At 42.5% G+C, this 25,182-nt stretch overlaps 1 protein-coding gene across 1 annotated transcript in view; it reads left to right on the top strand.

Moving 5' to 3' along the window:
* AMER3 (APC membrane recruitment protein 3) overlaps nucleotides 1-15,405 on the top strand; it is a 39,740-nt gene extending 24,335 nt beyond the window's left edge. The window contains exon 3 of the mRNA XM_032697390.1: nucleotides 12,112-15,405. The gene's annotated coding sequence lies outside the window, so the exon portion shown is untranslated. The remainder of the gene's footprint in view (nucleotides 1-12,111) is intronic.
* Nucleotides 15,406-25,182: the final 9,777 nt, after the last annotated feature.

Genomic DNA, 25,182 nt, shown 5'->3' with positions numbered 1-25,182 from the left:
TCTATGGCTCACAACACCAGACTCCTGGTAATAACTGTTAACAAAAAGACCTGCTAAACTTCACACAGAAATGGTGTGTTTAACATTGAGCATTAGAAAAAAACTCACAGTGTCTCAAAAGAAGTATGTGAAACCACAGAAGGGTTTGCAGAATAACTAACATAACATGAGGTTTCTCCTTGCCTTAAGGCATCCAAGGATGCCTTAAGTTGTGTAGCACTCAGGGCTCCAGGAGTCTGTAGTCTTGTAGTTCCTTCAAGACGAAGGGAAATGAGGTCATCCCTCAGCACAAAATCTGCCCCACAGTCCACAGCCCTTGTGATCTGTTGTACCCCATCACTGGCAATGCCAGAGATTTAATCTGGCAGGAACCAAGAAGTTACGAAGCCCAAAGGAAGTAATTTGGGCATTTGCCCTTTGCCTGCCCCGAGGTGTTTACCAAGGCATGTCCTAGACTGACTCTCTACTTTTCCTTCCTTTTTTTTTTTCAAGAGACTGCTATTAAGTCAAACCAATGTAGCCATACAATCAGTTCTAAATAAGAGGGTCATAAAACTTACAGAACTTACTACAGCCCAGCCCAGTTGCTGTTTTTATGTCATGAGCGTTGCTAAACATAGCACAGGAAGATTTCTTTCTCCTTCCTCCCCACCCCACGCATGGCTGACAGCGTGACATTTACCACATTCACAGCCCTCACTGTTAAAAAAAAGAAGTTATCTTCCAAATTAAAATCACCTCCTTCAGCAAAGTGAACAGAGTCACTCATACTAGTTAAGATGTAATTTATATTCAACTCTCTAGTTATCTGTATGACATATACTGAACCTAAAAGCAAGTTTTTAAAATAGATCTTTTTAAAATACACTAAAAATATGACATTCTTAGAATAAAATCTTTGTTTTATTTGGATCACCATTTGCCACCGTAGCTTGTCAGAAGCAACTGAGTTTCTTTAACAAAGAAAAGCCTGATTTATTGCTGGAGTTTGACTAACAGTATAAAAAAAGCAAAAATACAATGCTGATATTTTAGAATCCTGTAGAAACTGTCCTTTAAAAACACCCCACTAAAATGGATCAATTCTAAACTGCAAGCTGAAAGCACAAGACTTTATCATCATCAGTGCTTTTCCTTATAGACCTTATCACACCACGCAGATTAAAATTCATGGTCTTGTGTGTCTAAATTTAGGTTTTAAAAGCAGATCCAAAATTCTGACTCAGCCTATATATTTCAGCTGTACATATTCCATTGGGTCAGGCTATTTGGCTGTAAAACAGGGAAATCCTAATTATATGAAGAAAAGAAATGCGAGGAATAGTTGAAATCATCCTGCTATTGAGCTAACTGCAGGCAACAAGGAGGGCATTAAGTGGATCAGTTCATCAATAATGGAATATGGAGACTTTCAACACTAAGTAGGTCAGTGGTACATATTTCTGTTTTACCCTTGGATAGTCACTCAGCAGCCTACTCACAGTGAACTCATGCTGCCTCCTTTCTCTTCTTACCACACAGTCTTCAGCACCACAACATTTAGCAAATCCTCCTGCCCCTGTTGAGAACCCGTGACCTGAAAATGCGTGGAGACTGAGGCTGGAGAGTTGAGGCTGTCCACGAAGATCGTGTTGAGAAGTGCATTGATATTATTTATTCTCTCTCAGCTAGGGGTGTGCAAGGGAACAAGCCTGTGTGGCTGCTAAAAGGCACAATTGTGCAGAAATCTAACCCTGAATTGTTGTATTAAATGGCATGCCTCCCATCAACAGACATTGTCACAAATCCAGGTAGATTCTTCCAGAGATTTGCGTGGGTTCTAAATCAATACCCAACATGACTAAACCATAACATTTTGTGGTACTTCTATGAAGCAATACTGATAGCTGTGTCACTTTTGGTTCTTTTGCTAAGAAAATACCAATAGAAGAATGGAAATGCACTATTTTGGAAGTCCCACTTTTCCTTAGAGGCTGTAACAAATTATTTTTAATTATTTCAGTTAAAGGAAATTTGCTCATTCTTCCTCTTTTTGAAGTTATTGCCACAGGGATATAAGTGGAAAGCTGCCCAGTCAGCCTACCAGATACTTGCTGAGTCTCTGCTGAGAAAATTTCAAAGCTGATAGAAGAGGAGCTGTCCAGTTCAAAGTCATCATCATCCAGCTCTGCAGGAGAGTAGCACAAGTGGAAATGCAGAAGCAACTGCCTATTCAAAATTGAGGGTAACCGTGACATCCAATACCTTCTGTAAGAAGGCTCTTGATTGACTAACAGAAATGTGCAGCAGGATCCTTGCTGGGCACAGTCATAACCAGCCAGGAGAACTGGTAGCCAAAGGCAGTGTAAAAAACCAAAAAGATTATTGGTCACTGAAAAGATTTAATAGGCATTATTTTTACTGCAGCCAAACTAAATGGAAAAAGCAAAATCAAAGAGAGACATTATTTCTCTAGGACTACACATATAGGGACATCTCAGGGTGGCATACCACACACAGGAAGGCTGAGGGATTCCACAATATAATAATTGAAAAGATCAGATATTCTGTCTGGTAATTTCAACTGTTAAACACCCCTCATTTGGGTTAGCAAGGGCTCCAGCTAATACAGAACACATTAGTTGTTCTGTATTGATAAATGTATCATAGTTTCAGTCAGAGAAAATAAAGTCTATCCCAATCTCCTAAATGATATATAATATTCCTTATTACTCCTGTTAAATCAAAACATTTATTCAAAAGTGCATCTAAAATTAATAAATACTCTAGAACATAAAAATTTTATGTCTAATGTATTTGCCACTCCTGGGTGCTTTTCATTCGTTCTCCTCGCTCTTCTTAACTGGACAAGTAATTTACGTGAGTAATGAAAATAATCTGATTGTGCAGCTTTTAATCTATTATTCAACAGCTAAAAGGAAAGTAAAAATCACCCTTTCTATCAATAATTCAGCCTCGGTGCTAATGCAGCCATTGAGCTGCCCCCCTTACCAGGGCCTCATGCATTTTTAATGCTTTGGGTCTTTGTTAGGAGGTCAAAGATGTGAATTGTAGTGAGCAACACAGTTTCCAGGTGTGGGAAGGTCAACTAAAGAAAATATTCCTATTGCCAGTGAACAAATTCAACTGGCAGGACTGTAAAGGAAAACTGCACAGTTGGGTCCTCTGTGCCTGACTTTGCTGAAGACCAAAAAGATAAAGTCCAACTGCCAAGGCTGCCCTGACAGCCCTGGCTCGAAAAGAACCTGGAGCTCTTGGCAGCCCCAGTGAAGCGCTGGACAAACTTCAGCCAGCTTGGTCACAGTTCATTAGCCTACCTGGATCCAAACCCACATGCTGGGACAGGTGCTCTCTCCAGAGAACCATAGGCACAGGTCAAGGATCTGACTGCAGCAGTGCTTCCCTCACAGCCACATTTTTACTGGTTTGGATGGTACTGCAACTGGGATACCTGTCACTAAACTTCAAACCTGGACTGCTTGGACCAGATCTCAGCATCTAACGAGTATACCTGGTCTCTGTAGCTCTACTTCCAGTGATACATTTTTAGAGAATTGCTCTTTAAACACCTCAACAGTTTTTAGAGCCCCAGAGGTATGGATGGCTTCCTTGTCTATCTTGCAAAGTGCAATTAAGCACTTGCAAGAAAAAGAGCTTAGTTATCAAGCCTTTTTTTTTGTCTGCTAATAACCCCCTTTGAGAGTGTAATTTTCTCTAATAGTACAGTTGTCTTCTTCAGGAAAGATTAGCATGTCAAGTAGTCTCTTCAGGAGGGCTCCACAACCTCTGAGCTCAGACAGGCACCATCTCCTGTTAAGGGTGGCACAGAAAACTCCTCTGAGTTGACATCAGAGAGACTGATGAACTTTCAGACCCCTCCCATGAAGTGGTGCAGGTGAACATGCCACCAAGGAGCTTCTGGAGTCTTTGCATGCCTTCCCATTCTGTCACACAGAGCGGTTCTGGTACAGAGATGAGATCCTGCCCACATATTCCTGGAATAAAACACTCCTGCCCCAGCATGAGAAGCTGCCCCAGTCAATCTCCTCTGCTGAAGGGTTGACAAATTAGCTGAGGTTCTGCACTGGAAATGGTGCCATTTTATTTTTACCTCTTTAAACTCTACGTGACCCAGCACTTTTTAAGACAGAAAAAGTGAAGGATTTGCCTTATTTCATCATGGCTCAAAATGAAGCCAATAAATTTGTACGTAACACTTTGCAATTTCTCACCAGCTCTATTTATTGCTGTCAGGCCTTCTTCAGTAAGCGGAAGTGATATTAATCTGGACCTGAGAGTGGAAGCATCCATTTTACATCTGGAATTGTTCCAGAGGGAAAATTAAGCTTGTTCCTGTGTGTCACATCACTGCTTCATGTAGATTTGCATTCCACTGAAGCTTAGAAAACTTATATAGATCTACGTATTGGCTACTTACTACCAAAACAATATCACAACAATTGGCCTTATAAATACACTAAGGAGGTAAAAATGAACAGGATTTTGTAAGCTCTAGCACAGAGGTTAGTGACCATAGAGAACATTCAGGCAAAAGCCAATTTCAATTTCAGCTTTGCAAGAGCAAAAATAAAGATCACGTAACCATTTCTGTTGCTGCCATGACCACATATTCCAGGCCTGGATGTCTGATTTCCTTCCCATTTACCCTCCTTCTCTCCCTACATTAAGTGCTGTATAAACAAAGGCCACCTTTTGGGTCTGTACTCCTAAGGGCTGGAAATGATGTCTAGGGATGACAATGCAAAGCAAACACCCATAGATGGATACAGACAGATGGAAAAGTACAAGGAAAAGGAGAGTACCAGTCAGCCCTTCAGAAATGGAAGTGCCATCTAGTGTTTTCATACTTTTAGGGATGGACTTCCACACACAAGAAGCTCCATATGAGAAAACATTAAATTTCTTCTGTGGAAACATAACAAGGAGACAGTGCAGACCCCTATTGTTGACTAATCATAAACATGAATCAGTATTTAGGTAGGCTAGGATACAACTGACAGGATAGAGACTGGCCTTCAGAAGCCTTGGAAGGGGGGTCAACCACGAAATGATGGATGTTATGGAGTAAGACAGATGAGGGAAAATAAAAAAAAGCAACAAGTGTTTGGGTTCAAATAGACAGAAAAATACTATTTTTAAATTTCAACACTCTGAGTGGATATGAACAGGCACGACTGTGCTGTTTAAGGCCAGAGGCAAGGGAAATTCTGATTAGAAATTTTAGAACTAATACAAACATAACATAAATTACAGCCTTAGACAGATGGATAAAAGGATTTCAGGCACAGAATAAACCAGATGCAGACATAGTCTGGATGTGAGAACAGAGAGAGACTTTTGAGTCAAAGGCAGTGCAGTGACTTGCAGGATAGTGAGCTGTACCCAGCAAAAGAAAAGCAGTTGGCTCAGGAAAATTAATTGCAAACATACTTCCGACCAGTTTGCTGCTTACTGTTGGTTGCTGGGGGCTTGTTTGCTGACCTTAACTTTAGCAAGTCAGCAAATATACCACAGATGTGCAACACAAAGATGACACAGGATTCACTGCAATCCAGACTGACTGTGCCCTGCAGACACAGCCAGCTTGTACATGGCAATCAATGAGCCAGATGCAATTGTAACTCTGCTAACTGCCTGGAAATGATGCATTTTTTAAAAACTGAACAATTTGAGAGATTGTATCGCATTCATTACCATTTCAATCAACAGCAGCACAATGGAGCACTGACAAGATTTAAATGACTGCCCAATATAAATAATCTGAAAGGCTCATGATAACTGGGGAAGAGATTATTTACAGACTATTTTATTATAGGCTTCCTATTTGGCTAAGATATTGCACATGTGAACTTTTGCGTCAGCCGTAGCTGTGCAGGCAGCTCTTTCAGAGAGAGAGATAAGAAAAGAAATAAGGTTGGGGAAGGCGTAATGGAGGCATGGAAAATTGATTTTCAGACTGACGGTGACCTTGACTGAGAGGCTGAACATGAGCTGTGAAGCAAACAATGAGGATGGGAACAAGCTGCAGACAGCAAAACTGCAAAGTTTGTTTGGAATCAGGGATCACAGACAAATTCTGACAGCCTGCCCCTGTCCCCATAATCAAGTGCACTAAGCATGTGATGATTTTTTAACTTGCAGAGACTGTGGGGTATTTAGGAAAGCACTACAGAGCTCAGACACTGTTTCTCTCAGAGACAGTATTCCAGAAGGATGTTACTCAAGTCACTTGTGATGAAAAAAAAAGAGAGAAATTTCTATATAATGTTATCAGTTATTTTATCACGTTGTGATAATTCCATTTGCTCACATACTCACAAAATATTTAATCTAAATAATTTTCTGCTATGAAATTTTTTAGGATGGGTATGCAGACATGAAAAGATTCACAGAAAGAATGCAGTCACGAAGGAGTGGAAAAACACTGCATATGATGCAGTTAAGAAAGGCAGGGAAGAGTGGCTGCCTGACCTTTGAAGTTTGTCATGGAGTTATGGGGTCAGATACAAACTGCTCTGAACAGTTTGTTCAGAAGTGCAGAACAACCAGGGACCATGTTACTCCTAAATTACTGTTTCTCCAGCAAGAAGCAGTTAAAGAGGCTCTGCCTTTATTTTCTTTCTGTGCCTTTTCTATTGTGTAGTTTGGGGAAAGGAGGGACTGGCAAGTTAGGTGATGTCCACACGCAGACTGCCCTGTCAGCACAGGTATTATGTATTATAATAATATGCAGTATACCATGCTGGCACAGCATTCCAAGGCAGATGCAGCTTACAACAGCAAAAAAAGATTTTTAAAGTATAACATCTTGATTATCTGTGAGTGACAAGATGTTTTTTATGCACAAGTGACTTCAGGTTACACCCCAGGTGCTGATCTGTGCATAATTGCCTCATCACAAAATCAGTAGTACAGTCCTGGCCTTTGAGCTATGGAGGAACCTCTATTCTACCTAGAAAACACTGCTTTGGTTTCTTAAGATCTCTGGAGTGGCATATAAAGACTGGAGAAGGACAGAGAATATGTGCTGGATTTCTTCCCTGTCTGAAGCTGATTCTGAATGAGAATTTGAGGTCTACAAGCAAGGAAAACTGTACAGTGTTCAGAGATATAATATTACAGCATCAAGGTCCTTTGGCCCCTGCACAGAGATCCTCTGAATTCACAGGGCATCAGCCCAGCTGCAGTGCATGTGGGTGGTCAGCCTTCAGCAGGGCTGAAATCCAACCCACTATTGCCAGTAGTATTGGAATTTCCTACAAAATGTGTTTCTAAATAGAAATCATGGTACTTATTTTTGTTAGTGTGCAGTAGTGTGCTCAAGGCTCTTCTGAAACGATACATGCCCTGAAACAGAGGTGACTGGCAAATGAAAACCCTCCAGGTTTTAAAAAATCAGGCCAATTCACGATTACAGTTTTTCAAAACTAAGGTTTGTAGGGAAAGGGAGTTTCTGAATATCCCAGACCACTGAGGAGGATTATCTGCCTGTTCTGTGCTTGCTGCTTATGATCAATTCAGTTCTACTGTCAAATACTCTAGGTAGTGAGGTGGTTTTCTTATTTTTCTGGAAGCATTTTTTTTATTGTTCCAATAAAAGTGAATTTTTACAAGTAATATTTAAACTTTCGAAAAGTAGTGTATTCTCCATCTGAAAATCATTCCTTCAGAAAATTTCCAGCTAACTTCCAACCTACACAGCAGCTGGAGCAATTAGCTCTGTGTGACAGCAGAGCTAATAAATAACCTTGGTATCAAGGTTATTATAAGCAGTTCAATTGCCAGGCTAGACAAAGAATGCTTCAGGGCATTCCCTCATGGTAGAAACAGCTCCTGCAAAGAGCTTGTCTCAATTTCCCATTCCCAGTGTCTACTTAAGCTAATCAGCTTTTTTTTTGTTTGTTTTTTTAGGGGTTTGGGGGGGCAGGCATAGAGGTCTATTGATCTCTTAACTGATAGTGTTAATAAGCTTCCATACCAGACTTCCTTGACTTCCTCCTCCTGCTGTTCCCTTTCAACTGCAATCAGAGGGCTTTTCTCTTAGCTTGGAGAGTCCATATTAGGCCAATCTTCCATCAGATACATGGTCAGCTTCACTCATCTAATCACTCTCAATTCTGAGGCTGAGATAACAGGCATATCTTTGTCCCAGATGAGAGAAGGAGAAACCTTATAATGCAGGATCCTTCATCCCAGGCCCTTAAGGGGACAGTGGTCCTACATTCTAACTCGCTCCTGACATTAATAACTCCCAAGACACTCTTCTCTCTAGCAAAGGCTACATCAAATATTTTTTTAATAGATTTCCTTAGGCACATGAGCAACTGATCTTGCAAAACATCCCCTCTGGTCTTAAAGGGCCAGTGTTCTGCTGCAGTCAACAAAAGATTGAAATATGTTCTTTAGGTATGGCGAAAAATAACTGAAAAATTCAAAGCCTGTACAACAAGGGTTAGCAATTCAATTGATAAAAGTTACACCAAAAAAAAAAAATCATCAGACCTGCTTGTTGGAGGAAGGAACTGAGAACTGGGACATCACTGAGTCTATTCCACAGTTTTAATTTGCAGGTAGAGCTGAGATATCATGAAAACTGCATTGTAAAAGGGGAGCTGCTCAGGAACTGAGTAATTAAATAATGCCACTATAAATTCCAGGAAATCTGCAGATGAAATGACTGAGCTGCTGCCTAGGAAATTCTAAAATGTCAGATATTCTACAAAAGAACTGGACTTAGCAAGGATTACGGCTTCAGGAATGACAGGCTGCAGAGCCCTCTTGCAGTGCCGGGCACACCGTCAGGACCCCAAAATCCCGCTCCCAGACCCAGCTCTCAGCCCGCTGCCGCCCTCCCTTCTCCCGCCGCCCGCTCCTGCTGCTCTGCTGCGCCGCCTCGTGCTCGCCGGCTCCGGCACACGCTGCTGGAGGAATGAGCCACCGGCACAAGGAATACAGCACTGAAGTCCTTCCCCCGGACTGCCTGAGGCCAGGCCGGGGTACACGGCAGCCCGTGCCCGGTGACACAGCTGTGAACGGGATGCGTGAATACTGGAACGCCGTACTGTCTACATCCTTTCTGGATCCTTGTGAGGGCCGACATGCTCACAAGGTGTTTTCAGATTTTCAGTGGTTACACGCACAGTTTAGAGTTCATGGCAATTCAGATCATCAGGTAAGATCTGCACCACGGACATTTCTCACAATTGCTACCAGAGCCACTGTCCTTGTCCTCTGGGCTGTCAAACAGCAAGTTCCAGGGCCCAGAGCAGGGAACACACATTAAAAACTTCCCTGTCCTGTTGCCAACTCTGATGCTGACATGGAGTGTTTTGAATAAGAACATTACCATCCTGAGTCTTTTCCTTACCTCACTGCTAACTGGATAGAACATTTATTTCTCCAGGGTGACAGGGCTTGGGTGTGACTTTTCACCGCAGATGGGGCCTTAGAGAACTGCAAACTATGTTACTTCAAAAAACTGACAGAAACACCTCTCTGAGGACGGCACAGACTGGGAGCTTGCAGTGTACATTCAACAGAAAGAAGCACAGCAATCCAAACAATTGCATAAGACCTTTACACTGAGCAGCTTTTCATATAATTTTTTTCCAGACACATTCTAAACCTCTTTGCTTTTTTTCCAGGAACTGCCAACATTCAGGTTACATGGGGATTTTCAGGTGCCAAAACTCGTTTTTGGCAAGCATCCTGAATGACTTGGGCACAGCAAAGAAACTGAGCTTCTTAGCAAAAAATCTTAGGCACGACACAACTTGGGAGTCAACTTGATAAACTCCTCACTGCAGGCGACCTGGCCTCATCAACCCTGGCTACAAAGCCCAACTACAAAATACATCTATTATGTAAAAATTCTGCAGCTTGGACCCCGCAGCCTGAGGCTGCTCCAGCAGAGCCACAGAGGGGACGTACCCAGGGCCCAGAGCTGGAGCTCGGCCACGAGGTGTCAGCGCTCCCCCGGCAGTGCTGGACTTGGGCTCCGCGGGGAAAATCCGTGGACCGTCAGAAAGGGACACGATCCACAGCTCCCGACAGCACTGCACAGTGCAGGAGGTCCAAACCGGTCCATCGGTCCCTTCTAACCCCTGGAAAAACAGCCTCCGGATCAAGGAAAATAAACTGTAGCAAGTTCATGAATATCACAAATTCCTGTGCTGACCTGCCAAATACTGCTGCAGTATTTACGTTTAGGATTCTCAAAGGATTAGGCTTCCTCCCTGATTGGGAAGCTTGCCTGGGTCGGTGGAGCAGGCAGGAATGCAGATATTCCCAGCAGCTGGATCATGGGCACAAACTAGGGAGCCATTTCTGCTACTGCCTAGGGACACTGACAGGCTGGTTGTGTATAGGAGACCCAAAGTGTCTGAGTAACAAAAACCACTCGAGTATTGCAGGAGTGCAGAGGTGTCTTCTACTTACATTTCCAATTACATGAAATGTAAATAGAAATAGTAAGAAGGCATTAGCAATTTTTTACTTAAGTAAGCCATCCATAAGCACATTTGAAGATTTTTCTGGTTTTATCTTTTACTTCTTAAAAGTCACTTTCAAGTGACTTTTATCACTTAAATTTCTAAGCCTTGTTGCGCATCCTTTCTTCAGAGCTTTCACTGAGAACAGGGTAAGAGTGAGATCCTGCTGATACATAAGTGGCTTTGGTGACCAGGTTCCCTCCCGGGGATGCCCTGTCCCATCCATCAGGTGTGCTGCCCTCCTCTGCCTGCCCAGTCATAGCCCTGTTGCCTGCTCCTCACAATGGGCAGAGGTTACCAGCTGGCACGAGGGAATCGAGAGTGCAGCAAAAGCCACACTCTGAATTGCATCTACAAGAACCTGTAAGTCTCAATACACCAGAGAGGTCCACCTCAGCTGATCTGATAACGCTTTTTAGGAGTACCTAAGACAGGTCCTCAGCAAGAACTGTCTGGGGGAAAAGTAGGTATATTCTTTCTTCTACTACTTCCCTCAACATCTAATCCTGGACTTCTTTACGTTAGTGCCTTCCAACCAATGAAGTGAGTCACTTAGATGAGCTCTAGGAAAGGACTTTGCACAGAAGAGGACACACAAATGACATCAGAGGGAAATAGATTGATCTGTCCAAATCTATTTGCTATGTTTTAGTGACATTGCTGTCTGAGCCAGCAGCAGAGACAGAGATGTCACAGGAAGGGAACAGGACAACAACAAAGAAAGGGAATTGTGAGAGGTCTGGGCTGGCTAGGGGGGACAATGGGAAAGCTGCAGTTGCTGGGGGAATACTAAAGCCAAACAGAACTGATTGCAGATCTCCACCTTCAATTCCTGAAGGTGAGGTTCCTCTGCAAAAAGTCTGGGAAACCATTGTGCTGCATCACTGGAAAGAATCGTGAAAAAAACACAACTACATTTTTAGGAGTGGTGAGGGCTCTGAGGATTGCTTGACTTATCTCATGGAAATTCAGAAGCTTAATGACAAAACTCCTGCTAAAAAGACACTTGCAGGTAGATGGAATATGGGACAAAGTTGAAAAGGTACCCTAGACTTGTTTGTCCTCACCAGCACAAGAGGTGCATTTTCTCTTCCACAAAGAGCCACTGCATGCAGCTTAGAAGGCTGCAGTGCAACTACATTGGGGCTTGTGAGCTGAACTTTGAAAACAGGACAAAATGAGAGTGAGAGCATCTGGCTGAGGAGAGGGGCACCCCTTTAATTTCTTGTGCCACAACACAAGGCCATGACAGCAAATGTTCACAGTGTTTGCACCCACTGCTCTCCGAGAGTATTCTCAGTATGTGCTACAGCAATAGGTGTTTAATGAGCATTTAGGTAATAGATTTACTGGAGCTCCAAGAAGAAATGGATTTTGATGCTAAGCACTGCAGTGTTCTTTGACTGAAACACTGTTTACTTTGAATCAACAAAACAGGAAATTCTTATGTCATTGCTAATCTGACCCTGGTTGCATTCTGGTGGTAGCCAGTTTTTATTTCTGGTTTTAGTTATTTTCCCTTATTCACTCAGCAATGTATTTTAAATAAAAACCTGAAATAAATAGATGAACACATAAGATGCTTTTGTTTATATTGCAGGTACAACGCTGAAGAATTCATTTGTAGATATGGACATCCCCCCAACATACAACACAGCATGACACAGTTCCAGGATGCTCTACCGAGAGCAGAATCAACAAGGATTTCTCTCTAGAGATCTCACCAGAGGTGTTGCAGCAGAAAATCATGCTAGTCTGTCTAACTGACTAACAGTTAGGAGTTCCTGACAACCATGCACACCCCTGAAGCCATGCTTGCAGATGGCTGGTAACTAATACTCTTTTTTTAAAAACACAACCAACTTCAGTAGGATTTTGTAAAAAGCCATGACATGGCACGGTTTAAGAGCAAAAGACAGCATATTTCTGTCACATTGTGCCACACAACAACTGAAAATACCACTATATTTTTAAAACACAGGTATGTGCAGAATGAGCTTTCACTTGGAAAGCTGTTATGAAGAGGTAAAATTGTTTTTCGTTGTACTAATTTTTCTTTAATTTTAAAGAAAAGCTCTATATATTTTATGACAACTGTTTAACCATCTTAAAGCAACAAGGTTCTAGACTGCAGATTATATGGCAAGATTTACTGCCTGGGGATAGGTATTTTTTAAACAAACAAAAATATCAGGAAGCAGATACAGTATGCCCTGTATTGTCCAAAGACATGTATTTATCATAGCAGAAACTGTGAATAATGAGTTATACTTGCAAATCACCATCAAAAAGATAACTTCTTTGATTCTGTTTCAAATGAAAGTACGTTGTTTATATCCATGATAATGGCTGCACTCAATCTTACACAAAGTTGTCTTCTTCTAATTTAAATACCAGTCTCAAAGGACTAGACGAGATACATTGTTAACTCAGTTTTCAGATTTTTATGACATTCTTGGAGTCAGTTTAACAGAACAGTCATTCTTTTCATACCCCAGTTTGAATCTGGTCTTGGCTGTCTCTTACTCTGAGAATAAGCTGAAAAAAAACCAACAACTGTGCTTTGTAAATGGAACCCGATGATCCAATGGTCCCATGTGGCCATGCTATGTTTAAAGAGATCTTAATATCCTCCTCATCCAGTATCCTGCCTCAGACAAGATTTACAGGCAGTATCTTTGCCCTGAGGTTTGCTGTCATGGGGAAAAGTGGAAGAAGAACCTATGAGGCTGGGACTGCAGCAAGGGAAAAACAGATTAGACTGGATGCCTGAATTTTGATGTCTCCAGATCATTTCTACCTTCAGTCATTTATAATGTAAAGAATATATAACCACAGTATTTAAGAGATGCCTACATTTGGAAGAATTTGGATTTAAAAATGCATGATGCTCCAAGACTGGTGTTTTTAAATGAAATCACATCCTCTAGATAGAGAACTTTCTCAGTATTACTCTACACTTAACGAGAGCTTCTCTCTCCAACACCCCAAGACTGCCAGTACAAATCAACTTTCAGAACGCAGTCAATGTACCACAAGTATCTCCTGAAAATATAGATAACAGGTATTTAAGACCCGCTTCCATGGCACAAAACTACATCTCTGAAGACTGCTCAGAATTTGCCATTTAACCTTTAAAAGCCTGCAATGCCAAGCAGTTGTAGTCATTCTTTCCAGAAACACTAAATGACGTATTAGATTTGGGCTAATAAAATGATAATAAACATTGGGCTTAAAATTCCAGCCCAGAGCCTTGAGGGAGCAGAGGCAGAATTTCCCATCCTTGTAGCATCCCGCACATCTCTTCCCTGGAGTTCAGGTTGAGTAAACAACATCACAGAGGAAAAGAACGGCAACAGAAAGAGAAAAGCAACTTTGCTGCCACATGGCAAAGGAGACAGTATTTCAAAGGAGTCTATTATTTCTCCTGCCTTACAGGCACAGAGCAACAAATGATTTGTCCAACATTATTTATCTCCCAAACTGGTGTCTTCTTTCTCCTGCTGCTGCTCTTCTCCCTGTAAGTCCTGCTCATCTGTTAGAGCTACTCAGTCCCCGCTGCTGCCTGCACTAAAAGTGTTCAGAACTCCTCTCTTGTGGTCTCTGCCCTTCACACTGGGAGGAGCCAACAGCTTCCCACTGGAACAGGACTTCTGCTGCTCTCTTCACTGCCTCTACAGCTGGGCTCTCTGGATGTACAGTGGCTCCCTTATGATACAAACCAGAGGGAATGAGCACAGACATGGAAGACAGGCTTTTACTCCTCTTGTGCAGGCCCAGCATTCACACAGAGCCTGTCAGGTCCCTCTGGATGGCATCCCTTCCCTCAAGCATGGGAACCACACCATGCAACTCAGTGCCCTCAACCCCACTGTCCATGGCACCGACAGAGCTCTTAAACAGCACCAGTCCCAAATCCAACTCCTGAGGAACATCATTTGTCAAAAAATATTTTTTTTCCTCATCTCATGGTTCACTAAAATGAACAAAAATGTTCCAGAAAAATTATTTTTAAAAAAACTATATTCTCTTGAAGACATCCATTCTTGATATTCCTTCTTTTAATGCAGAGTTCACTGGAGTTTCAGAGGTATTTTTGGAACTCCCAGCACAAAGACCAGTACCTGAGTACCCTTAACAAACTCCCACTTACCGCTATGAATAGAGAAAGCATTCATCACTTTATAAAAATTGAGTGAAAATAATCTCATACTAGTAAAAATGTCTGAAAAAAGTATAGAGAGAAATATCAGACCCACATGAACTGTCAAGTAAGCGTTCCTTCCAAAAGCAAAGTATTAAAATGGCATTCTGGTATTCCAGTCAAATGTTAGTGATGTGAACTTACAAGTCCTAGAATAACACTTTGCTTCACTCACAATATTTCATTGTCCTAAGTAAGCTGGTGCATTTGGTGGCAGGATGTTTTACATGTTTACACTTTACAGCAAACGCACAGGACACACAGTATAGTTGCAGGTAAAACAAGGGATATTTAAGAGAGAACGATGTTACATATTCTGACTTCTACTTAATGAAAAGGATAAAACTCCTGGATGAACAATGTACGTGCATGGTACATATAAATATATATATATATCTACATATGCATCATGAGTGTGTACACACACCTAAAAAGAGGCTTTGTGCAAACTTGTTAAGTTCAAGAATAGGAAAGAAATCTGAAGCAGGTACCTTTTAAAATCTGAGTAGCAGATTAATAAAATTTCAGTACATACATGGTTTATTATGTAACTAAGATGCATGCATTTATATGCTATTTAACATATTTTGTTAACTATTTTTCATATATGTCATATCTGATGTACATATGCTTTATGTATTATATTTTAGTTACCATATTCTACATTACATATTAAAGTCACTTGGATTCAATGTTATGTTTGGTCTCTAATCAATATCACTTTATTGTTTTGTATGGTGTTAGTGAATTTACTGTTTTCCAGCGCTGCAAATTCATTGTTCAGCAAAAAAACCCTCCTACTGTTTATGAATGATTTATTTTCTTTAAATCCCCAGCCTATATCAAAGGCTTATAGATGCAAAATTCGCTGCTTCTCTAATTCTTCTCCTTGTGTAGGAGAACCTGGCTTATAAATCAATGAGCACTGGGAGAATCAGAATATTGAGAAGTTAGTAGATTATCAAGTGTATGTAATTTAGAAAGTGGATTAGTTTCTAAACATAGGCACTTACTGCTTTGAGAAGTGCCACGTTTAGGAAGGGAAGTTCTGGCCTCTATGAGGAATTTGTCCTGATCTAACTACCTTTTTCCACATGCCTTATAAATTAGCTGGTTGACTCCTTGAAGAAAGCACTAACTTTCAGGTGCATCTGAAAGTGTCCCACTTTCAAAAGTCTTGACTGTCTGAAGAAATAAAGAAATTGAGTTAGATCTGGCATAACAGACCACAGACTGGAGTTTGAAGTAACTAAGTAGGTACGCACAGCAAATTTGCCTTGTCTTTCTAACTGTGGGAAGACATATAAGTAACATGATATTTACAAATACTTTAAAACTTCAGCAAGATAAAGATGCATCATTTTTGAAGTTGGAAAAACACAGTTCTCAATTTTTTCTGTAGCCATTCTAAATAAAACTACATAGCTCTCCATTTTATAAATACTATAATAAAATACTAATATCAATAGAAAACTGTTACACTACTATAAAATTATTGTTCATCTGTATTTTACCATAGTTGCAGATTAATTTACATCCAGACATACAGTGCAAGTGCCACCTGAATTACTGCAGCATTATAATATATTTTCTAACTTGGGAACTCCAAACTAACTCTCTGTGGTGCCAATCACCATTTCCACTTGAAAGTCAAGGAGTACTCAGGATGCTAAGTAGGTTCCTGAATAGTAACTTTAGTCTTATATTGAGTTTTTAAACGGATTCTGTCATTCAATTACAAGGACTTTTCAAAGCAACAATTTGCCTAATGTTAGCATAATTGTATCCATGCATTAATGCTCTTAAGTAGAAAATTGCAGAAGGGGAAGGAAGAAGAACAATTTTTCCATGATGGAACATGAATACACTGAAAGCTGGCACAATCTGAAATGTAATAGTAATCACTCCAATGCAAGGAAGTACTAACTCACACATTCCTATCAGGGATCTTTAGAAGGTGCTGAGAACCCTCATCATCTTGAACAATGAGGAAGGTAATGACAGGCATGGAAACAAAAATGAAAGGGACATGATTCAGCTGGTAATACATTAAGAAGGAGCACCTTAATCACCAAATATTCTGAGCTGGAAGGGGCCCACAAGGCTCATTGAGTCCAGCTCTTAAGTGAATGGCCCATATGGGGATCAGACCCACAACCTCAGAATTATTAGCACTGTGCTCCAACCAACTTTCTTAATACAAATGGAACAAGGAAAGGCATGTTGCTGTGATTACAGAAATAAGCAAAACACCAGGAAACACGCCGGGGGTGTGCCAGATAACAACCCGCGGTGCTCTGAGGTACCTTCTGGCTGGCTACAGGTGCCGAGGCAGCGGGGCACGGGCAGGGCAGGCCAAGGGGCTGTGCGGGGGTGGCTGCTTGGGTCTCACCCGGCGGCTGCAGACCCCTGCTCTGATCTCCGACGTGTGGGTTCCTGGGGGTCTTCGCCTGACTCCAGCCCACGGAGCACTCATCCGATACACAACAGCCTCAACCCCCATCACACAGTTCCCACAAATAGCCTCAACTATTTCCAACTATTTCGCGCCTCAGATTGCAGCTTTTGTCACAGCACCCATTCGCCGGTCAGCAGGAAACGCACACCTTGAACCCGCGTGGTTTGATCACAGTGACTGAAGGCTCACCCCTGACCGCTCACCACCCTGCTGCGGGATGCCTCTCCATGACAGCCCTCACATCCTCGGGGCTCCCAGCACCTCCTCGAGCCAACTCACCGGGGGTCGTCCCAGGCCTGGGGATTTCCCTGCGTGGCACCTGTGCCCGCTCGCCAGTCAGGCACTCCCCGGCTGCTCCCCCCGCCTCACGCCGCGCAGCTCCCAAGGTCCGGGGCAGCGGGGCGGGCTGGGGGGAGCGGGCAGCGCTGTGCCCGGCCGGTGGGGCTGGGAAGGGGCCTGAGGGCGCAGAGCTGCCGCTCCCACCCAGCCCTCGATGGCGGCGGCGGCCGCAGCTGCAGCCGCGAGGGAGAACCTCCAACCTCCCGCCGCGCTGTGGGGAGGCAGCTCCTGCCCAGCGCAGAGACAGTGTCGCGGGGACAGGACTCGGCTCTTCGATCTGCTGCAGGGTAGGAAGGCTCTGCAGAGGGATCCGGACAGGCTGGATCAATGGGCCGAGGCCAGTTTTGTGGGGTTCAACCAGGCCAAGTGCCGGCTTCTGCACTTTGGCCACGACAACCCCCTGCAGCGCTACAGGCTGGGGGGATGAGTGGCTGGAAAGTGGCCGTGGGAAAGGACCTGGGGGTGCGGGTTGACAGTGTCTGAACATGTACCAGCGTGTGCCCAGTTCTGGGCCCCTCAGTTCAGGAAGGATATTGAGGTGCTGGAGTGGGTTCAGAGAAAGGAACAGAGCTGGATCTGGAGCACAGGTCCTGTGAGGAGTAGCTGAGGGAGCTGGGGGTGTTTAGCCTGGAGAAGAGGCTCAGGGTGACCTTATCACTCTCTACAACTGCCTGAAAAGAGGTTGTGGTGAGGTGGGGGTTGATTTCTTCTCCCAAGCAACCAGCGACAGGACAAGAGGACATAGTCTTAAGCTGCACCAGGGGAGGTCTAGATTGGACATTAAGGAAGAAATTCTTCATGGAAAGGGTGATTAGACATTGGAATAGACTGTCCGAGGAGGTGGTAGAGGCACCGGCCCTGGAGGTGTTTCAGGAAAGGCTGGACGTGGCACTCAATGCCATGGTGTAGTGACATGGTGGTGTTCGGTCATAGACTGGACTCGATGATCTTGGAGGTCTTTTCCAACCTAATTGATTCTGTGATTCCCTGGACATCGCCAGAGAGCGAATTCACCCCCAGGCCCCTCTGGAAGGCAGAGCAGGGACACCTTGTGAAGACAGAGAGGGATTGTTCTGGAATGCCCTGTGAGGGGCACAGTGCTGCACTGGGACAAGGCGCTCACGGTGCTGGCAGCAGCTGTGAGGGCACGTGTTTTTCAGAGATACCTGGGGATGTGCCAGCAAATTTCAAGGTCTTGCTCCAGTTGGGGCACAAGGGCTGTGTGATGTAGCTCAGGGTGCAGCAGGCTTGGAGACCCTGAGGTAAAATGGCGTGAGGCTCTCAGGCAGAGCCTCAGCAGTGTGTGTGAAAATCTGCTCCCTTTCGCCCTCTCTCCTGGTGTGTGTAGCAAAGATTCAAGGCTGTCTTAAATAGTGAACAAAACATGTATTTACTGCCACTCCTCCTCATCAAATCCCAGGGCACTTGTAATGAGCTCGGAGCAAGGAAGAACGCTCGAGCAGGTGGTCAGAGGTCTCCCAAAGAAGATTAATGCTCACCCAGGGTGTTTACATCCTGCTAGGAACTAGAATAGTTTCTTTCATGCCAAACCACAAAGCTGCTGGTTGAAACCTGAGCTGAACTTCCTTGACGATCAGAGAAGCCTGGTTATGTTTCAGCACAGCCAGTTTTCGTTTTCACACCTCTCCAAACTTGCTGGGACAAGAACCGAATGTACAAGAATACAGTGAACTCCTATTCTTGGGACGTTGCTGACCCAGTCCCAAGCAGCATGTGTCAGAGTATACTAAAAAAAGGTTGCTTTCTCTCAAAAGACTTCCAGATTTGGCTTTTTTTGAGGCTTTTGTGGTGTGTGTTGTTCACATAAACTCTACATTTTTGGCCATCTGCATTTAGCTAACCCATAGTTAACTCACAGAGGCTGTCATTTAAGAAAGCCTCATATCTTTAATGTGATCCAGTTTTCTCCCTTAATTTAAGGCAAATGCTGCTTCAGCACATGCAGAGGCTGCACATTTCCCAGAACACAGTGTGCAGAGATCTGCCCATCATAGCTTTTCACCCACTAATGTTGGTGACACATCTGGCTACCAGATTAATTCCAAAGCTCCTCAGTGGGTTTGGCACCGTGGGTTTTTGGGCTGTAGCTTTCCTGCTATTGGCAGGCACAGTAGTTAACCAGCAGTAGATTGGGTGCTTTTACATATCACACCATCAGTTCCAGTGCAGACAGATGTCTGCTGCTTATATCCCAGTGGAGGTTTTAATGGATGGCCATCCAGCAATGACTAACTCATGCAAGAAATAGCTCTAAATACTGCTATGCATTTGTGAGTAAGTATAAAGTGCTACAAAGCTCAGAGCAGTATGCTGTGAAATAGTCCAGCCAGCTGGAAACAGTCCACCAAATACCACAAGAAGGCCGGTTGCTTACAGTGCATCTCTTCACTGTGCAGATTAGGGAGGCTTTTCTGCCTTCTCAGATGCTGAATAAATCTAAGCACTACTGCAGGATATTGCCAGCAGGTTCAAAATAATTAGAAGTATCACATGTCCTTGACTATTTTGGGGGATTGCTCAGACAGTTGAAGAATTCTTCTCAGGGCTCCCCTGTAGCTCCTTTTAGGATTTCTGGTAGCCAAAATGCTATTTGTGGGGCTAAAGGCACTGGAGCTTTGAGTAAAGAAACACAACAAATCAAAACTCTTTTAGCAAAAGGCGGTGAGAAAGGCAGGGAAGACAGCAGCTTTCCAGTAGGTTAACTCCATCCTGTTTCTTTAAGCCATGTAAAGTTTTGATAATGAAAGGGGACTAGGGCAAGGCTGGAGGATGACAGGTCCTGGAATCTCAAGAGGGTCATGAGATAGTACTCCCTAGCTACAGAAATGCTGGAATGAATATGGAGGACCAGTGCTGCTCATGATAAAACTCGTATCTCTAAACAACTTTATCTGTCTTAATGCCTCCCTATCCATAATCAAGCAACTAATGAGGAGTCAGAGCTCTCATTTTAAACAGTCCTGAAGGAAATCTTGGGAGTAAACACAGAATGCTCTGAAATACAGTTTCAAGAGACTCTTTCATGGCGGTGGGAGGGGAAGTGTTACCCTCCCAGTTCTTGACTTGTGGTCACTGGGAACTTGGGGCTGGTCGCTCACTGTGAGCAGGAAAGGGCTATGCCCTGGCAGCTAACAAAGAAGTGAGTCCTCATCAGGAAGAGACAGGTTCACATTCTGTTTCAGGTCCTGAGCTCTCTCATCCTGGAAAGATTTATTCCAGTCTGCCCCCTGTATCTAGACCATAACAATGAAAGCAAAAGATTCTTCCAGTTAAAAAAAAAAAAGGGAAACAAGTAGAAAAATCCTCATTGTGGTGATGATAGAATAACTTGCAGTGAGAAGTGGCATGATTTAGAGTTATTTTTTGCAAATATTCTAGGCTCCATTTACATTAGTGCCAGATTAAAAGCGTCTGATGGCTACTGTTGTTACAAGAGCTAAGTCTGACAAAAAGAGTACCTAGTCCTGATAGGACTGAAATGGGCTACACTTTGTTTGAAGAGTTTATTTATATAGATTCTAAGCAGTTTATAGGAGTTTAAAATACTGTTTATTGCCATTTCAATGTGCCATTTGTCTGAGCATTAGTGGAGCCTGTGATCATCAATTACTCATCTAAAATCTGTTTATATCAGCTACATACACATGGTAAGTAGTGTAAATATATATCGAGTATGTATATATAAGCTCAAATCACACTCTGTATGCAACTAGATATTTACTATAAACCATTCTGAACTGGAACTTTACTATGATACACAACCACAAGATATCCTTTTTAACTGTACAAACCTGCTGGGGGAACATGAGGGTTGAGCAGTCATCTGGGTAAAGTCAAGGTTAACTGCATTCCCAGGGCTCCAAGATTTAATTAGGTAACATTGCTGGAGCCTTTGAAAGTGGAAATTGTAATGTCAATGCTGTGTTCTCTTCCCCACTTCAAAAACATATAATTCTAGAAGCTGGCAAGCAAAGCATAAGGTTTAAACAACTTACTTCACTCAGTGTGTGTTGTGAGTTTACCTCATCACCTAATTTAAGAAGTCATCTCAGCACTGTTGCCGATTTGTCCTTCATAACTGGAACAGCTTCTCAACTGCATTATGTCATGTTCCCTTGTGTCTGCAAAATCTGTTAACTTACATTTCAATTCATTAGCTTTTAGCAGCTTGCCCTTCAAAAATCCCATTCTTCTGAAATTTCTTGGCTTCCCTTCTACAGCTTCTAGTTGTTAAGATGGAGTTGTGACAATTTTGATGGCAACTCTTTTAAATACCTCAGACTGCAGCTACTGAATGCTACAGTAATACTGAGGATATTAACAGGTTAGTGCTAGGAGTGCCCAAGGATGTCAACAAAAACACTAACTTGAACAATTGAAAGTTACTTTCTGAAGATCATTTTCAGAAAACCTTCTTACAATATGCTTAGAAACACATTGGGACCATGAGGTGGAGGTGAGGGTAATAGGAATAAAAACTGTGGGGTGCTTTGGGTTTTTTGTTGGGTTGGGTTGATTTTTTGTGGGAAGAGGAGGGTTGGTTGTTTTAAAATCTTGGGATGGGGAAGCACAGTCCTGTCTAGAGCTCTCATAAGTAGCTTTTTTCCAAGCTGGGCAGAACGGAATAGGGAACTTGGTATGGATTGCCAGGAGCTTACACACATGCTCCTCTGGAGTGTAACATCATGCTTCTGCTATGAATCATTTTGAATTTAAAACAGCAAAACAGAAAAGCTGAACCCTTTATTTTATACTATACTTTGTGCTGAAGAAGCTGGGGGAGCTGCTCGGGAATCATATCTGGCAAGAAAAGCTGTTTCCAAAAGTGAACCAAGTCCAGCACAAAACAAAAATTGGACTTGTGACCACAGGCTGTGGAGGGAAAATTATCTATCACAACAGGGTGGTAAAATAAATTATTCTTAATTGCAGTGATTTCTCAAGTTAAAACAAAAAGTTATTATTTGGGAAATTTGTTTTATCTTAAGACTTTGAAACCATTTCAGATACTGAAAGTTATGAAAACAAGCAAACCCAGTATCTGGGCCCTGCATGCAGACTGCTTTTTGATTCACCTTCTACAAATCATTCTGATTTTGGTTTATGTTGGAAGTTCCCAAAAAGGTGTTGTAGGTAAAAGAGCTGTGTAAGAACTCCAGATCAAGGACCTTTAAGACTTGGTCCAAGTCTATATGATTTATTTTCTTACAATTGCTGAGCCCTGCTATGATGGTGTCTGCTCAGAACAGAAATGCTGGGAATGTTGACTATATGAAGGGTGTAAGTGGATCTTATTTTAACTATCGTTTCACTTGCACTTAACCGGGGCCAGAAAATAGGTTAAGCGGACTTGTCTCTGTTGGTTCATATGTCATTATTCACATCATAAATGGTAGGGATTAGAGAAGAAATACTAGGGTTGAAAATATCTCATGTAGCAACTTCTTAGTGGTCAGAATCAAAGAACTGGGAGGCAATGGAAAGATGAAAATAATACAACTTTGGCAGTGTGTGGCAATGTCATGTCCTTCTGGGAACAGACTAAGAGACAGTAATTTAGTAATAGATGCAGTTTTCATCTGCCTCCACCCGTGTAATTTTCTCAGCTGACAGTGTTCTACAAGTTTATAAGCTGGCTCAGTCATCTGCTTCTTGACATTTCTTTGGTTTGCCTTCTCCTTCCCTGTCATTTTCTATGTCAAGTGTTCTTTAACTGTGTTTAAAATTGGCAGCAACAGTGAGCAGGCTTTTGGCATGGCCACAGTTGCTTTCAAAGATAGTAGTCTCCTCACCTCCAGGGACAAGAGAGCAGGGGAGAGTTGTGAAACTTTCCTCCCCATGAACTCGTTTGCTTTCATGCTCAGGGTCAGGAGTTCTGGCTTGTCCCTGTGCAGAGCAGGCTGCTGCACAAAGGCTGTGGTCCCTGCCTGCTGACATATGAAGGTCCGGGAGTGGTCCCCTGATCAGCTACAAGTGGGAAAACATAGAGGCTGCTGCTGATTGCTCAAAAGGTGTGTTATGTCAGAGTAAACATCGTGTGGGAATTGCAGGCGCATGTTGATTGCAGGGGATATGACAGGAGGAGTGAGCACTGGGATGCAATCCAGCTCCTTTACAATTGCTAGAGCCAACGTGCCTTCAACACCTGAACTCAGGATTGCCTGCAGGAATAGAAATTATGTTCCACTTTATTCCAATGAGCCATCACGGGAAGGTTTGGCTCTCTAATTCATTGTATTTTCTCTTTCTCAAATTTGTATGAATGGGAAAAGAAAGGGAAATAGTGGCAGCTGTACCCGTCAGGAACCAGGTGAGCCAGACACCTTGTAAAATGTATCAGACTAAAGAAATGTGTATGTTTTCTGCATTTCATTTGCTGTTTCTTATGGACAGACTGTATATGGGTGTGAAGGAATTTTGGTTTTACCTTTTGTATCCTGAAACACCCTTTCTAACAATAAAATGTATAACTTACAGGTAGCCCTATGAAAATCATTCAATGTGGTATTTAATATGGTTAATGATCATAAAATTGGATGGCAAGCATTTACTCACTGCCGTGTCTGATGCTTGAAGGTAGTTCAAGAGGATGGAATCTTTGGGTATTAGATATGTTAAAAGATACTGGAGCTCTTGATTAGTTCTTCATCAAACGACAGCGTTCTCTTCCTTTACTCAAATATCCTCTCTGTGGTGGGGAAGATAATTTGAAGACAGCATAAATTTCTGGATGAAGTCACCAATAAAGTTAATCTTATTGATTAAAATTATGCCTTTTAGTTGTCGATGCTGTTGAATTCTCATAATTGATACAATTAAACCTAAGAGGTCCTTAAAAAGGTCCTTAAAATTGTTCTTAATGTACAAGTTTGAGTTGTCACAAGGCACAGATGAGCCGCTTAATGTTTAGCTAAAAATTACTTAGTTAATCTCTTGCATATTTTCTTCATATTTTGGCCTATGGAAGGACTGTTCGTTATTTGAGAATGTCTTGGCTCCAGTCCATCTGCAAGACCTCATTTATTCTTTTGAAATCTGTAGCCTTCCCAAGCTTGGCATCTGTGATATCACAGACAATGAATTACTGTGGCTGGAAGTCTCTGGAATTAAAAAACCCTCCTCCGTAAGAACATAATTTTTTTTTTTACAGATTTGGGGTTTGTTCTGAGGAAACACAGTTGACAAAAAAATAAAGTTTTCAAAGCTAACAGATTTTTCATCTTCTTTTGCCCCCTCCAAATGAACAAGGGAGTACTGATGCTGAGGACTTGCTCTTTAAATAAATGGAATCTTTCTCTCCTCTCTTGGCAACAACAGGAGTATTCTTGTGCTGTATGACAAGGCTTGCTGGTGCTATATTTGTCTTGTAGCTGTACACACATTTGCAAGAGGTTGTTCAATAAGAGAAAGGCAAAGAGCCAATACAGTTTAAAGAAAGTTTATTCTACTACAGTCTTAACTTTTTGGGTTGGCTTAAAGACAAGGCTACATACTTCTGGAGGATCAGGGAATATCATTACTGTTGTGAAAGTAAAACTTCCCTGAGTTGTCTCTGGAAGGATTAGGGCTGTGGAGAAGGGGGGGGCTGGGGGGTGACACCACAGACGTTTTGAAAATGGAGTTCAACAGATGTTTGGGTGCCTCAGCAG

The sequence above is a fragment of the Chiroxiphia lanceolata genome, chromosome 10 (genome assembly GCF_009829145.1).
Source record: "Chiroxiphia lanceolata isolate bChiLan1 chromosome 10, bChiLan1.pri, whole genome shotgun sequence".
NCBI lineage: Eukaryota > Metazoa > Chordata > Aves > Passeriformes > Pipridae > Chiroxiphia > Chiroxiphia lanceolata.
This window is presented reverse-complemented; position numbering and strand designations above follow the sequence as displayed.